Source organism: Caloenas nicobarica, chromosome 4 (genome assembly GCF_036013445.1).
Source record: "Caloenas nicobarica isolate bCalNic1 chromosome 4, bCalNic1.hap1, whole genome shotgun sequence".
In the NCBI taxonomy this organism is placed as follows: domain Eukaryota; kingdom Metazoa; phylum Chordata; class Aves; order Columbiformes; family Columbidae; genus Caloenas; species Caloenas nicobarica.
In genome coordinates this window covers 17,792,457-17,810,096 of record NC_088248.1, presented here as the reverse complement: position 1 = coordinate 17,810,096, position 17,640 = coordinate 17,792,457, and positions in this window count along the sequence as shown.

Here is a 17,640-nt window from a genome sequence, read left to right as displayed (position 1 = left end):
CCCACTCCTTGGTTTTAGATTAGTCAATTGAACACTTAAATATCACAATAGCTTTCATAGTGATTTGGTTGATACGGTATTGTTGATCATAAATTGTCATAGCTCTCTTGCACCATTTCACCAGACTTACTCACAGGCTTTACAAACACACAAAAATACAAATCCAGTCATCTTTTTCATTGCATTTTAATGTATGTCCTTATATTCTATATGTAGTATAGTTCCTGAAAAGCCGAGGCAAAAGCCAGTACTACTGTATAGGCAGTACTCTATAATAATATAGCGGCAAAAGGATATCTTGACAACATGTAACACTCAGATGATGCCTCATATAAAAAACTGGATCAATTCTCTACTAACAAAGGCTAATGAAGAAAGCTACTTCTACAAGAAAAATCAAATTGTAAATGTATGTCCATATCTGGCATTTCGTTTTAGACATGTATGCTGCAAAACACTTCATGACACTTGTGGTTTAGTGAAATCTACATAAATATACAGGAGATTAAACTTGTTTCATCCACGTTTTAGTCCTATGATACAACAAATCTAAATAACAGCTTCAACAACAGTTTCAGTTAAATCTTGAAACAGACTTTGGTATCAATATTTACTTTCATGCCAAAATCATTTATTCGAAAAAGCTCTTAAAGCCTTTTCATATAAATTAATAATCTAAATTATGAAATCTATTTACTATACATTTAGTAATATAGTAAACATTTATCTAGAAATATTTCCCTAGAAATTTAACTTATAGTCACAGGCACTGAAACCTTATCACAAGTCTCACAGTATTCAACTTTTTCTCTTTCTCAATAATTCATGATACTGGAGTCCTGAATTTACATGAGAATTTCAAATTTCAGTTAAAACTAAGCAAATTAGTTTCACGACCAAGAAGAAAAGTATTAAGTCCAACATTAAGAAGCAAATACAATATTTTCCTACCTAGTAACTAAGTTTCATGCTCCCTTACTGACAAGGCAACAATTATGTATCATTTTAACATGCACGGAGAGAATGCTGTAATATATCCACAGATGCAGAGCAGCACTATAGCACTAGTTTAAAAAGATTATTTTTTTTTAATTGAGATACATCTCTTGAACGCTTAATTTTCAAGAGTGTAATTTCCTGTATTTTAGAAACTTACTACTGTAGGCATTGACGTAAGATGTAGTCAAACAGTGATTTTGATCAGATTTGAAACTTCCTGAACTCAATTCATACTATTATCTCCATTTGATTTCCTACAGCTGGTCTGAAGAGGAGTAAAGAGCTGATTAGATTGGATACTGAAACGTTTTCAGCAGGTGGAAGTAGAGAGTAGAAAAGAAACAAAACCAAAATCAAACAAAACCCCACACCACTAACTATGCTTGCCCGTACACAAAGCAGACAATTTGGTGAGTGATCTTTTTCAAAAGCTAGTTCAGCTTGTGCTAAAACCATTAACAAAATCTAAAGAATCCTTTACCACAGTTTTACTAAATTATATAAGGCCCGTGAAAGACATAAGAACTATGTTTTTCATGCAAACTCAGGTCTCTCCAGTAGAACAACCCCTACTTAAATGCCCATCTCACATTTTCCTTCTTGTCTCTGAAATAGCACTACTTACAGTTTAAATTATTACATGCAAAAATATCCCACTAACATGAGTATTTCAAATGGAAGTAAGATCTCCTACACAGCTCTAGTACTGAGTAGTTCAGCCAAATTCTGCTCAGTGCCCTACAGCACCACAGAAAGTCGTCTTACTGGAACAGGATAAACTGTCTCAAGACTGCTGACATACAAAACACATGATATGTGCTTTATGATTAAATGTATTAATTACTTCTTACTTACATTGCCACTCATACCTTCTACATTCCTAAATGACACTGTATTTCTTATATATATGTCTTTACCATTTCTCTTGGCAGGCCTACTACTTCAATTAATTGTTTGGCTTGCAATACATGAACCATCAATTAAACTATAGCTTTCTCAGTCATACTTCAAAGTCAAGCCTGAGAAAATTTTTCAAATACAATTAAATCGGGGATTGGACTAGATGATATTTTGAGGTCCCTTCCAATTCCTAACATTCTGTGATTCTGTAAATCACTTTCAAACATTAATAATTCCCTTTGTTACAACAGAGATTTGCTTCTCTGTTAGTAACCAATGAAAAATAAATACCAAAAAATACTTGCATCTGCGAATATCTTCTCTAATCTGTCAAACTCAATCTTTATAGTACATTTGCATATATAAAGCACAAACAATTCACCCTACTTTTAACCACTTTCTTTTGTTAATTGATCTAGAAAATCATTGCAATTCTTCTTGGATTTCAGCAAGGAGATGATACAAAAGATTTTGCAACTCTGATCTGAATGTTATTGACCCATTTCAAACTACATGGCACGGTATTGCACTGCCGTGCATCAAAAGTATTAGGCATAGATTCCAAGTTTAAAAATACACACTCAAACCATACATTCTGATCCAGATTAGTGTTATTTCTTTGCAATTTCATTAAAACTGCATTGACATAATGTAAGTGAAACAGACAAAACAACACAATAAATAATTTTTAAAAAATCTAGTCCATACCTCCAGTTGATTGAATCAATTTATAATACTGAAACTAAAATAAATAAAATAATAAGTTAAATAACTCACGCCTACATTTAATTTCTTAATGGTTGACTTTCCTTCAGTTCATGAAAGCAAACTAGCAATTAATCAGGTAATATGAGCACTTCTGCCCACAAAAACGGTATGCCAATAAAAGAAAGTTGGAACACAAGGATTTTTGCACCCTTATGGTACAGATGCATTGAGAGGTGATGAAAGCTTATGTTCTCTTCCACTTTAAAAGCAGCACTCATGTCCTCACAAGCTTTTTCTTGTGAAACTCAGACCAACTAATAAAGACAAACTAATTCTTCTCAGCCCCAGAAGTCTGCTTACAGATATCTCTAATACCCAGCATGACCCCAACGGTCACAAAACCAAAAGAGAACCAGAGTGAGGAACACAGTGAGAGATAAACATCTCTCATTCGAATTTGTCATTTCTTTCAGTAAAGTTACACATATAACAGAACAAAGGTCACATTACACAAGACAGGCTGAGCCTACAAATAAGCATAGTGCCCTGATAAACACATAGACAACAAATATTTTCAAGGTGAGATGGGATGGAGGAAACACTTGGTTTTTTATCTCTCCGGAATTTTTGAAAATTGGAAGCTTGTGTGTAGAGGCATGTCTGCATACACCTACATGATACAAGAGAACCAAAAATGTCTTCCTTTGCTGAATATTTCCTACTGTACTCCTGGAAAATTTGTACGGTGTAAAACAGTTTTCATTGCAAGACGGTTTGGCAGTGCAGCCACGCAGTGCAGCCTCCATGAGTTACTGTCATGTGGAAGTGACACTGTGTGCCTCTACCCTCAGGGCAGGACACTTGACTGTGAGCAAAGAACAGTGGCAACTTTCATCTCTGCTACCAGACAATTCTGCCTCCAGGGCAGGCCTCACAGCAGCTATTTTTTCACATCAGCCCCAAAGCTCAGCATACGAAGCCCAGCAAGACCTCCTGCCTAGAGCAACGCAACTCTGCCTCCAGTGTACAAAGCCAGACCAAGCTGTGCCTCAAAGTAGGAGCGACAACCACCCTTTTGTTTCTTGCAATGATTTAACTTCTGTTTCCATCACAGCTAGGTAAGTGGAGCTTTGTCTGAAGTGGAAGACCGCGACATTAGGCTGTGCTGGCAGACATGGCATCCCTGTGACAGCAAACTGACCTGCCGAGATGCGTGCTGGAGGCCATACTGGTGGCCTGGAGGTCCTGCGGGCCCTGCAGCAGAACTGTTGGCACCGTCACCTTCTGAGACAGGCTCACATGGCCATTTTGTCAACCTCGGCAGCTCCTGCCTCAGGGAAGCTGCACAAAACCAGTGGCTTCAATCCCAGTCTGGGCACTGTGATACTGTGCGTGCCTGCTGCCTGCAGGGCAGGTATCGCTTTGGCAGCAGATGTGCTGTACATAACGATCCAGCTCCCCTTCTCTGGCAGCATCACGAGTGAGTGCTCCCAGCCTGGAGCACTAATGCTGCAATTGCTGCTTTTCAAGGTAAAGCTTTCATCGCTAGGCAATCCGCACTACAGCTTCACTACACCACTGTAAGGGAAAATCATTGCAGTGCTTCCCTAGGAAGAACCAGTAAAACCTACCTGTGAGAACAAATGGAAGTAGCCCATAAAAATCCATTAGTCTGGTCTTAAGAACTGGGGGGAGGATTCTCCAACAAGGCTCGCAGCTTATTTCCACTGGAAACCTCTTGTTTGGTCCTTAAGAGAACATCCCAAATGAGAAACAGAGCTGCTTTTGAGGAAAGCGGGAAGCCCTTCCCTGATCTCATGTTGCATTCATTAAAACATTGCATTTTCCATCCATGGCCTAAATTAAATATAATCTCTTGTTTGCCAAAACATGATTTTTCTTTTCTGAATCTACATATTCTGAATAAAGATGGAAGAATCTATTGCAAAGCTTTGCCATATGTTGATTAAACCCATACTATCTGAGGTAATCACGTGTAAAGATGTCTGTTTACCTATAAAACTTAATTCTATCAATACTTACATTTAGTTTAAATGTAACTATGTAAGTGTATCTAACAACTAGCTGCACCTTTACAGATAAAACACTACTCAAAAATAGCTGAAACTATGGTTACTCATGACTGGTTTTAGTGCATTACACGTGTTATAGCTGTTAACGTTTCGCTGGATGATCTGCTGTTTCAAAGCCACAAGGACATGATCTAACTCAATTATAACCCCCAGCTGACCTGTGAAGCTGTATTAGCTGAACTTACAAGAGAACCACCATTACCACAAAATAACTCAGCACACATGCGTCTGATTTTCCTGGTTCATGTGTCATATTTCACCGGTCATAGAGATATCTCTAAAAGGAGATTTTGACAGGCTAAGTATAGTATATAAGATTAATAGAGCAAACAAAACCAAAATAACACTTTTCTTCTTGTAAGTACAACAGAGAAGTCTATTTTTCAGAAAATCTTTATACCACATCGCAGCATATCTTTCTCAGTAGAAACAAACATTTTTCCTCACAGATGTACTGCTCTTCTCAAACCACATAAAGTGCTACATACACTACTGTCATATTGTTTGCAAAGATTTCATCAGACAATCTATGTCAGTTTGTAATTTATGGAGAAATTTAAATGACTTTGTAAGTACCGTGTGTAAACAGGAGGAAAACTTTCAAATATCCAAGATAAGAGTTGTGGGGTATTTTTTCTTCCTATTCCTCATACAGTCCCAGGAAGTAGTGAAAGAGATGGGGGAAGAAGGAACTAGGGCACATGTAATTCTGAACGTTTACAATGGCATTAATTGTGTTCTATTGTGTCATTCCCAGCAAGCCAATGCTTCAATCACATAGTTGTATATACATACAGGAGCAAAAGTCTGGTGTAAACTGTTATTGAAAAGTAGCAATAATATTAAAAACAAAAGCTAGCGAGTATTGGATCTTTTGAAAACATTTCAAGACAATACACAATGAAAGTGACAGTGTTGGCTACTAATTGCAGCAGCAGCTATTCTACAGAAAGCTTGAAATTACTGACCGACAAGTCTTTACTATATAATTACAGTACATTTATACATAAATATATTTATACATCATGCAAACATTTATCATTTTTTCTCGTCATTGACATACTTTTCGGTATGAACTCAACAGGAAGGCTACTTATGGACAGACAAGGTGTTCCTTGAGATGTGGAGCCATATATAGCACCACAAGTATGAATACTATCACTGTGAATGCTCACATGGGCTTCTGCTCCTCAAAAGACTATGTACCATGTGGGTGCATGAGCATAATTGTTCTTAGAGAGGCATCTCACAACATCCTCGGGCATTACCATTAGCCTGAGGCATTTTAGCATACGGACTTTTAAGAAAAAAATTCAAATCCCACTAACTTGTGCAGGTATAATAAGACCACACTACAACTTTTTGGCCTGCATTTGCAAAGCACTCTTTCACACAACTCTCATGAATTTCAACGTGAGCAGTGTCTGTTCAGTGCTTGCAAAAATGAGACCACATGAATTTATCACAGTATGACAAGAATTCAACCCGCCGTAATCTGTGAGGTCCTTTTGAGGTGCAAAAGGCCAATGAAATAGGCTTAATTTAAACAAATGCTGCAAGACAATTGTTCTGCAGTTCCCTGAGAACAATCCTTTCATCGCTAACACTAGAGATATTTCTCAGCGGGAAAAACTCTAACTTATTTTTATTCTTTTCATTGTGAGTTAGCAAGAACCTGAATTTCTAATAGTAGGCTGCCCAAACCCCTAGATTTAAGGGAGAACTTTATTCATCATTTCATACATATAAAAGAAAAGCTCGTGCATGGGAGAAAAAAAAAGAAAACCTATGATTTTAAATATCTTCACAGAATTACTGCTGATGGGATAAGATTATTATTAAGAGATTACTTTAAAAGGAGCAAAATCGTATTTTAAAATCTGGTTTACTGGAAGACTCGAATCTTATGTAAAATAACATGATATTTAGAGACGTCAGCCCAGTGCAGTTAGTATTGTAAAACTAGAAGCTAAACATTTAAAGCAGAAAAAATATGCATGCCCCTCTCTCTAGTTGAAGCTCTTAGCAGGGTGATAAATATTTTGGAAGTGATTATACATTTGCCAAAAGAGTCTGTTAATTTAAAGCCATTAAGGGAGAGTATTGCTGCCTATGGATATTAAGATTTATCTCACCTGATTTTAGACTGTTGCACTCAAGACATCTGTTTTTGAGCTGATCACTCTAACCTCTCTTTAAAATTATTGAGGATAAACAGGCACTTTTTGTGATGTATGTGGCCTGCTTCAGACATCTACCCCAGGATGAGACGATCTATATCTTAAGCAGCACTTATTTTTCTCCATTTGCTGTAAAAATGCCCTAGGATGACAAGCTACTAGTCTAGTTTAAACAAACACAATGTCTACAATGTAAATCCACCAAGGTTGTCAATATCCTAGAGAAGGCTGACCTCATATATCTGACCTGGGTGCTACACCCTAGTGGGCCAGGCTAAAGATTAAGACAGTAGCAGACTAGGCATACAAAGTAGTATACTCAAAAGCACTCTAGGAGCAAATGTTTGTTCTTACTCTTAGGAAAACAAAAAAGCATTTAAAAACCTATTGGCACTGCCATTCAGAAAGTTGGGTAGGTTCCCACGATACCTTGGTCATTAGGTAAGGTCAGTCCATCATAAGGTCCAGGTTGCTCTTGATGTATGGATGAATAAACATTACTTGGAGATTCTCACTCAGTAAATGTTCTTTAATATTTACTTCAATATACAGAGCAAACCTAGGAAAGATACAGTCACTTTTGGTTTGAGGCTTTTAAGAGCTATCTGCCTCTTGAACTGAAATCATGCCTACACTATTTCAATTCATTGACAATTCTTAATCATGCAGTATCAATTGATGATATGGTTTGTCAGCTGAGTTTATATTATATGTAGTAATTGTTAATATGACAATTATTTCATTAACCTTATTTACCTTTTATGATACACTGGTTTTCGTCACACAGGTTACTCCAGCTGAACAAGAAGAGGTCATTGTTTCACCCCACAAAAGTGTATTGCAAGCTATGCGAGCTTCCTGACTGGCTAAGAGAGATTACTTTTTACTCAGCTGTAGAAGATGCAGAGGCTGCACTAACCCATGAGTGAGTGTATTTGAAATAGATTAACCTTAAATTCATGTTAGAAAAGATTCATTTTGCTAGACTGGCCATAACCAGAGTGACACACTTCAGGGCTGCTGGAGCTTTGATATCAGCTGATATCAACTTGAACAGAGAGGAACAAGTGCACAAAGCAAATGCACTGACCCATCCTTACTGTTCACTGCTCACCATTCACATGTTCAGTATCTTTGGTATTTTCAAATGCGCAAGTGGCAGCTAGATGCCTGCATTCTACTTGTTTTTAAAAGAATTGAAGCAAATAGCTGCCCTTACTGATCCCGATTCCTTTTCCCAGGCAGCCACAATATAAAATTTATAGAAGTTTTTTTCATTAAATATAGCAAGAATGGACTCTTTTGATTCAGTCACCAAATTAGGCAATTGATTTATATTATGACATAGAATACTACAATATATAAAATGGAGTATTATGATAAAGAAGACAGAAGAAATAATGTGGTTAAAATGTATGTGTTGTAGAGTTGTGGGTTTATAATAAAGCAAAAATAAGCAAAATTCCAAATAATTTTAAATAAATGTTAAAAATATCAATCTAATTGACATAAGTTGGTTTATCTCTCTCTTTGGGAGTTCAAATACTTCTCAAGCTAGATCAATTTCCAGCAAAACCTGCTGGTTTAAAATGAGAAGTCAAATGTATTGCTTTTTGAACTGAAATGGTCATCATTTCTGAAAGAAAACATTTAAATAAATGTATTTAATTTTTTTCCTTTTATGCAATAAGGAAGTTGTCAGATACTTGAATAATTTCAACCTCCAGTCCCAAAAAAACCCAAACAAAACAAAAAATATTTCCTTTGGGAAAAAATGCTGACTTGTACTTCACAGATATATTTTCCATAGACTTACGGTATTCGCTTAAGCATCCAGAAATGGTGCCAAAGTGCCTTATATTATCTATAGAAGGAAAAAGCATGTAGATAGTTCAAAGTATACTTTTCCTTGGTCCAAGTAGTATGCTAAAATAATCTAGAGTGAATACAATATTCTCACTATCAGAAATAAATTGCCATATTTTAAGACAAAATTATCTTGATTAAAAATAATGTAGGCTATGTGGAATCAAAATTTACATTTAAATGCAGTTAATCAATGAAATGTGAGATAATGCAAGTATAGTAATAATCAGAATGAAATATCCTGGCTCAATAGTTTAATTAAAGTCACGCTTGCATCGGCAACTCTTTTATCTTTGTTCTTTAACATTTACTGAAATGTCACCAAAAGGATGATGGAAGACTCACAATAATTAGAAAGACAAAAAAATAAAAGAAAAAATAAATAGATGTGCTTGGGCAAAATTAATGTATGTGCTGAGATGCTGTGTTTTTCTTCCTGAAAAGGGAAGGCCTCCAGATTTCTGCTGTTCCACAGTTCCACACAGGCTCCAGCACGGACAGCAAGGGTTCATGTACCACAAGAACTGAAGTGAACCACTAAGTACACTCTGAAGCCCCAACACAGTCCTGAGTTTCTAATAAGGCTAGAGAAGCAGAAAGGGATGCTCCTCTGCAAAGCAGCTTCGCTATCTGAAGAAGCTTTATGATTTTGCCAACAACTCCAATCAGCTATTTAAGTCTTTTACCACACTTTTCATGCAATGGAGTGTATTTTTGACTGCAGAACCTCCAGCAGCTTTTGCTGCTACGAAATTGGAGCTGGCTTTGTATAACGGGAAATACGATAAATGATAGTATTCACCTGCAAGACCACAGAAGACTGCGATGAAAAAAATACTGTTCACTCGGGGAAACAAAACCAGAGGCTTGTAATAGGGAAGAAAGCCCAGCTAACTCCACATATACTGAAGTTGTGTGACAGAAATATTAGTAATATGCATTCCAGTAACTCTTTTATATTTGAATTATTGTTGTTTAACTATACCTATGTTGTTAGAATCACCGTAAGCAATGTAACTCCAAGGCAAGCACAACTTCCGAATTAGAAAAACAATCCACAGAACTCACTAAACCTAACAAAAAAATCAAAATCAAAGTAAAGCTGTGTGTAGGTTTTTTTGGTTTGGTTTGGTTGGTTTTTTTTTTCTGAGATACAATTGCAGAGCCTATCTATCACACATTAAATAGGAAAATATGTGCCTTCAAACAAAACCCCAAAACATGGTGGGAGTATTTGAGGGAAGACAGATTAGAAGTTACCAACCAGAAGCTCTTTTCCACCAAATGGAAATACTGGACATAATTGTAATGTCTGTTTAAAACATCAAAGGCAACTACATAAAGCCACCAAGTGAAAACCAACAGCGTGAAGAAATCAAGGTTACAAACAAAGTACTTGAGAAGAATTTTAGCTGAAGACCAGAGTTGTCGTCACAGGTTAGAGGGCAACACAAGCATCTCGTACAGAGTTGTGAAAAGGACTGTTTTACACATTGTGGATGGATCGACAAGCAAATCAACAAGCAAAGCTGCTTCGGTATCTCAACAAAACTCAGCATTGCTGTGTGATGCACTGAGAAATAACACTGAGTAGCTATCTCTAACGGAACAAAATAATTTAGAATTTATTATAAACTTAAAATAACCTGACTAACATTGCCGGAACTGTAATCTTTATAAAGGAGAGCTCCACAAGCCATAGAAAAAGTCAGCCATTATTAAATGCCTTGAAATTCCTTCCTGAGAACTAACCAAATTCTTTTCAGATTCTTTTTGTGTTCTTGTGTCACTGGGGAAAGAGAAAGGTGATTGATAGACAAATTCTAAGTCTGTTTTCCTTTCATTTGGTAGCTTAAATTTAATAGGAAGATTATGTAATTCTCACTGCTTTTTCCTTCACTCTCATGTCAGCTGGAGTGGAAGAGTTTGCATTATTCAAGGTCAATTAAGCCATGCAAATGCATTCTAAATGGTTTTACAGTAGTAATAATAACTCTGTTCTCAAAAGCATGTGCTGACTTTGTTAAGAAAAAAACCTAAACCGATAAAAACGTCATAGGTGTTTTGGAATTTTACTCTCTGCTCAAAATAACCAAATTGATGTGTAAATACAATAATCTTGAACTGGTAGTGGTATAGGTTTTAGGCACAGATTCCACAGAAACTTGATCCATAGCTCTGTCCTTGGAGCTACAGTGGTGTTAGTCAAAAAATGTCTCACATTCTTCTGCTTGCATTTCAGAAAAACTGTATGTTTATTTAATTATCCAATTATAGCAATTTTTTAGCTTGAAATCAGGTTTTCAAAAACATGCTCTGTCTACAGTCAGACCCAAATGTAAATTATAGAAAAACTTAAATACATAATTTATTAATGTTTTTAAACTCTTAAAACTGTATTTTCATAAGCATTGCTTGTTACATAAACTACACTTGAAAAGGCCCATCTCCGTAATGATGGCTTTGTTAGTATAAACATACCATTACACATCATCACATCATTAAAAAAATTCCTAATCAGTGGGATTTTTTAAACTCAAAAAAACTACACTTCCCATATAGCTTAGTCCATACCTCTCTCCCCAAAACGAAGACAAGTACATTGGCCAAAGATCAGCTCTGCAGCAAACATCTTCTGCTTGAACAGTGCAACCCAGCACGAGGGGTATGTCTGTGGCACTGTAAAGTCAAGCTCTCATGTATAAACCCAGTCATGTTGTGTTCATATTTAATAAACATCGCAATTATATAGCAATTACTCTGGCACAGTTACATTGAGTCTCACCCAGAGGATCACAACTAACTGCTTAAAGAGGCAAGGCAACCACCTCAATCTGCTTCTTTACTCTCTGATGAGACTGTTAACATATACTAGTGTCCATTTCATTCCAGTACAAAGCAGGAGTAAATGAGCAACACAGAACAGGTCAAAGAGAAGGGATCACACAGAAATTCATCTTTCTCATCCAGGAGGGATACACCTTTCAGGTGAACTAACAGCCCAGCTGTGTGATCAACTACCTCTACTGCATACCAGCATAAAACAGCATTTGAGAAGGGTCTTGTTTTGGGTGGGAGGAAACAGGTAACTACTTCATCCCACCCCTGCATAACAGAGGCTGTCAGATGATAGCAATGCCTTGTGAATCGCTCCTGAAAGATACATGGATTTGCATTTTTATTAGTTGCAATAGATTATAAAGGTACCCATCTCTCTTCAACAAACACATTACATAGTAGAACTGTACCCTGAAAACCATCTAAGATAGAATTGCATTCGACTCAATCTTTTTAATTAAAATACAACATGGAAAGCCATTTCTTGGGCAACAAGTGCTAGGAATATGGGGGTGAGGGGTTACTATTTTTTCTAGTGGAATAAATTGTACTTTTCTTTGAAAAATATAGCAGAAAGATGAAATGAAAGCCATTCATTTTATGTTGCTCACACTTAGATGAAATCTTCCATATTGATTAGATATTTAACAGAACACGCCTGGAAATTACACCTCTTCTAAACACTCATTGTATGTAGCCTAAGTTGCCTTTAACAGAGAGCTAACAATATTTACCACATATTTTTGTTAAAATCACAGATCCAAAGATTCATTCGCAATTCCTTCTTTGATGTAATTATGATATTTGTGAAAAACGCAGATGCCTCATTGAATGTGGACATTTAAAATCATGTGATTGTATTCACATCTGTACAATATTTAAAGCCATATAACACATATAAATAGAGTCCTCAAGCTACTATGAAATGCCTAACACCTGGCAGATGAGATAGTGGCTCATAGTAGTTTAAATACTGTATTTTAGTTCACTTTTCTGAGGGAGTCAGGCTATGTAATTACTAAGTCATAAAGTTGAAAATATGACTGCATAAAACATTCCCCTTCAGATATATCTGACAGAATGTACAGGTAATGTTTAAACACTTGTACTTGATGTCTTATATCCTAACATACACTTCCTTCATCTTCTTGATTACTCTTTTCTGTTTCTTTTTCATGCCCTTTCACATTCTGATGCCATTTACCTGGCCAATTACCTGGCAACTCCTCATTCTTTTTGACTCCCCTTCCACTTCCTATCATGTTTTTCCTCACTTCATTTTGTTGATAATTTCATTCTGCACTTTCCACGTTCCTTTGACTATGCTTGATGGAAAATTAGTGTTTCTAATCTGCAATACTACCTGAGTCTAAATTGTGGTTGCACCTACTGAATGAAACCAAACCTCCTTGTCATTTGGAGTGGCTATATCAGATGGGATGTCAGCACAGGTACTTGATCATCACACTTTTGGTGTGTCTGAGGGGTTTTTTAATGCTTGTCTCATGTTATTTGACTTCTGTATTCCTCTTCTCCATGAAAATCAACTTCTATGCACAATCACACACACACTTATTAAGCCTTTTTTTTTTTACAGTCCTTAAGAAAGATGAGGGAGAACTTCAAAAGTTGAAAAGTTTCAGTTATAGGAAACTGTTTTCCATGTAGCCTTTCTCACTGCTATAATTAAGAGGCTCATATTACTGCCTCGGACAAAGGTTGTAATTCCTAAAATATGAAAATTGCACAATACTGTAACATTTGTCCAACATATGGAAAAATCTTCCAGAATTCTTTCACAAATCCATACCAATTCTATTTTAGTATGTTCATCCAATGGCTATCCACTGCTAAAAATTGTATCATCTTAACAACAAAACTGCATAGTCTAAATCTATATGCATAAAATTGTTCTACTGTTACTTCAGGTAAAAGGGTTGCTTTTGAGCATGAAGTACTGAAAGTGTATAGGGTAATGGGACAGTGCTTTTGGCAGCAGTTTTCAAACACAGGGTCTACTTATAGTGTTTTCTTGTTTGGGTCAGGGAAATTATCTGCTCCACGTAACTCTTTCTTTGCATATGTTTTACAATAAACTGTTGCTAGGTGTCTGTTAATTCAGGTATTCAGAAGAAATACATATATATATATGTGTTAAGTAGTAACTGTTCTGCTGTTTTCTCTTACTACTCAAAGTAGCATATTCTCATAAAGTGATTTGTAAAAGCTTTACCCTAAATGATCAGTGTTATTCCATAACGTGGATTACCACCCATTAAAATAATGAAATCAATCACCGAAGCTACAGTGGAGTTTGTGTCTCTATTTGTTTGTGTGCATGATAGTTATAAAAGAAAGTATCCATTTATAAAAATGGGCCATTTGGGTGATGAAGCAGATGTGCTCTTTGCCCTATATCAGGACAAATTTCTGAAATGAACAGTCATCTGCTTCTACAGATGGAGAGCTCTGAGGGAGGATTAGCACTTTCCCATCACTCCTGGTAAACAACCTCAGCCCCAGAGCAGCACAGAATGATCTCCAGTGACCAACTGTGATCATACGAGCAACTGACTATAAAATGAATGTCTCTGAGCACACAGTAACTGGCCTATATGGTATTTGTGTGCACAGAGTAACAATTTCAATTAGGTTTTACACATACTAATAATGCAATAGTAATTTTCCATTCGTGTATTTAGTAAGAAGCAACAAATGCAGTTTACAGTCTCAAAGTAAATTACTTAAATTTCATTTATTTTCCCACATGTGAGAGAAGAGGAAGAAAACCCCATACGATTCATCCAGTGAGCATTGTGATACTGAGAAATAATTTAGTTCTTTAAATGATGGCTGTTGAGCCAAAGAAATAAGCCTTATCCTCACAGAGGTAGGAGGAAAGGCAGTACAAATGAGAAAGGATTAACAATCTGCTGGTTTACTGTCTGATCATGACGGCACAGCTGGCACAAGTTTGTATTACAGATATCCACCAAGCCACAGGTGGGAAGATGTCAATTATAAGAAGTTTGTCCAAAACCAGAAAGTCTCTTTCCAAAATCATACAAGAAATATAATGATGTTCTTGTTTAAAGAATGAAGACAGTATGTAAAGATCAAGTTGCCAAAACAACCGAAAAAGCTCAAGTCTCATTATACCACTTTTTGGGAGGAATTTATAGTGCATTTGCTTAATGAAAACAGTATTGCATACTACAGAGTTAAAGCCAGGGATTAAGGATGTCTACATTTAATCCTCAAGGAGTTTGGAATGTTCTTATTGTAAATTGTAGTACTGGCTTCATTCCTCTCACTGTGGATGCTCTACAAGCAGCTGGGCTGAAAATGGCAAACACTCAAAATTATTCTTGGAGACCCTTTGCTAGAATACGCATACAGAAATACAGGACTAATGGTTCCCTGGAAACCCTGGGGAATATGTTCATATTTCTGTAGCTGAGAAAAACTGTACAGCAATAATAGCAAAAATCAAAATAATTGCTGAAAATTTTATCAAACTATCTTGACAAATTTATTGCAAGCTGGTAATTAGTACACAGTGAGAGGCAGGTACAACATACATTATATCTTTACATTAAAAAATTAATGAAGCCATCAGAGCAAATACTACAACACAACAAAGCAAATAAAAACATGCAAGAGAATCTTGTATCTATTATTTAAATTCAATACTTCAAAACCTTCTTGCTTGAGCAAACTTTCCTTGCTTACCACTTTTTTTCCCTGAACATGTTCATTTCTTCAAAATAATAAAATAAACACAAGTAAATGGTAACTAGTGTAAATATTATTTAGAGTCAAGCATAAATTTGGAGAGCCTTCTAACAACTCGAATGAAAAAGAATGTGATCTACTACAATTAATGCTCATTCGGCAGCATCAGATTTATAACTACTAATGCTGCTCATTAAAGCAACTACAGTAGGTAGACTTAACAAACTAGACATTTAAAGTGATAGAATAATTTAATTACTTGAAAGAAGATTCAGAACTACGTATATGAATATAGGCAAAAGAAAATCTTCAAAAGGTTGTACATCACAGCTGAATTCTAAAAAACTATCAGCTAGGAAAAAACACTTAGGAAGAAGTTCCAGCATACTAAATAAAGTGCTCTCTTTTTGCAGGAAAAAGCCAAAACTCCTAGAAGACTGATGAAAAGAACTAGAAAATGCACTTTTCCTCTAGAAAAAGTAGAGAGAAAATTTAATACACATAATCATTTTGCTAGAATCCTTTGACTGGTGTGAGGCTGGTAGCACATGAGTCCATCTGGTTGCCAAAGCTGTATCAGAAGCTACACACATACAAATACTCAGGTATCTGACAGGTCTGAAGGCAGACTCCCAAGTCTTACTGCTAAAAACACTCTTATCTTGTTTCCTGCCAACACAAAGAGAGGTAGTGGGGACCTCCTAGAGTAAGACTTTGTGAAGTCCAACATTATCCGAGATCACACACAAGACTAGTGAGAAGATGCTGGAAGTAATTACTGAGCAATTTTACTTGTGGTTTGAATCACTTTTAATCAAAGACTTCATAACAGAAGAATTCTTTGACTAAACACAATCAGAAATATACACACATATGTTCTGTTTTAAACACTTTCTGTGTTTAAAAATATACTTCCTTCAATATTGTACCAGTATGCCACTTTGCATTATGCAATCTCTATTTACTTTGAAATCAGCGATAAAAATCCTATCAAAATATGAATTAAGCCACTACTACATGCTCTGAAAATCCTATCACAAGAACAGGGTCTATAACAAAAGCCTTACACTTTTATGTAACACTTGGGACACAGCATCTCCACAGATATGTACATGTGCTCTCCCTCCCTTACCTGTCCCTGGGTTTCTATTCTGACCTACACATGCAGACCATTTACTTTTTACCCAATTCTTCTTTTAATTTTGGGGCAGCCTTTATGTATGCCTTATGTAAAACCAAACCAAGCAAAATAGGGAGGAAAAAAAAATCTTCTGTACAGATTAGATGCATGCAATAAAATCTGGTTTGTAAGCTTAGAAAGGAAACGTACCAAATCAGCACTTGGCTGGGGACAAAAGTTAGTATGTAATGCCTGACTTGCCTTGCCTTTGTGCATGCTAACATGAAACTGCCACATATTCAAATGAGATCTCTTAATATTTTATTTTTTGTCCATTGATATTTGCCTAGTTTCATCCTCTGATAATTCCAGTCAGTGGATTTACACAAGGGTTAAATCTGGCCTCACATGTCCTATGCCTTGCAGTGAGAATGACCCACCTTTTCTAGCATTTGCTGTATTGTATAGAGAAGCAGAACTTTCTTCTCTTTTGGGAGTCTTTTGAACTTGTATAAAGTAGCTATTCCCAAGTGATTACTTCCTTTCTCGATTGATGCATAAAAGATCACCACACAAAAAAAGAATCCCACAGTGATTTCTCTTTTGAACACATAGGCAATGCTGAAAACATAAATGCACATGTGCAAAAGCTGTCATCTCTTGCCCTTTTCTGATCCCTATTAGCTCCACAGGAAAGTAAAGCAAAAGGAATGTATTTAAGCTTTCTGCAACATCAGGGTGAATCACTCTTTTCACTTTTATTATTGCAAAGATGCCACTGATAACTGGAGAAAAGGAAGAACATACCTGTAGGTCTTCAAATGGTTACAGTTTAATGTAGAAGGAAGTCTAAAGGGAGAAAAACCCCACTTACTAGTGAGAGTGAGTCACTACTTTTTCGTGTCTTCCTTTACCATTCCGGACAGGAAAGCAAATGTCTTTCAGGCTTCTCCTTCCTTTTCCCACCTGGGAATCTTTTTGTTCTTTTGATGATGAGTTCTGTAACTTCATGCCTAGAAATAAGCAGAATACCTGTTAAAAAATGTGGTTGAGTGGGTAGAGCTTGCTTTACTGAAAACCGTATCTAAGTCACCTATGCTAAGTCTCACATGAATAGGGAAGCATATGCAGACCATCTGACCGTGTCTTCATTTCTATGCAAGCTGTTCACTGGAAAACTTCACATTACATCTTTTTCCAA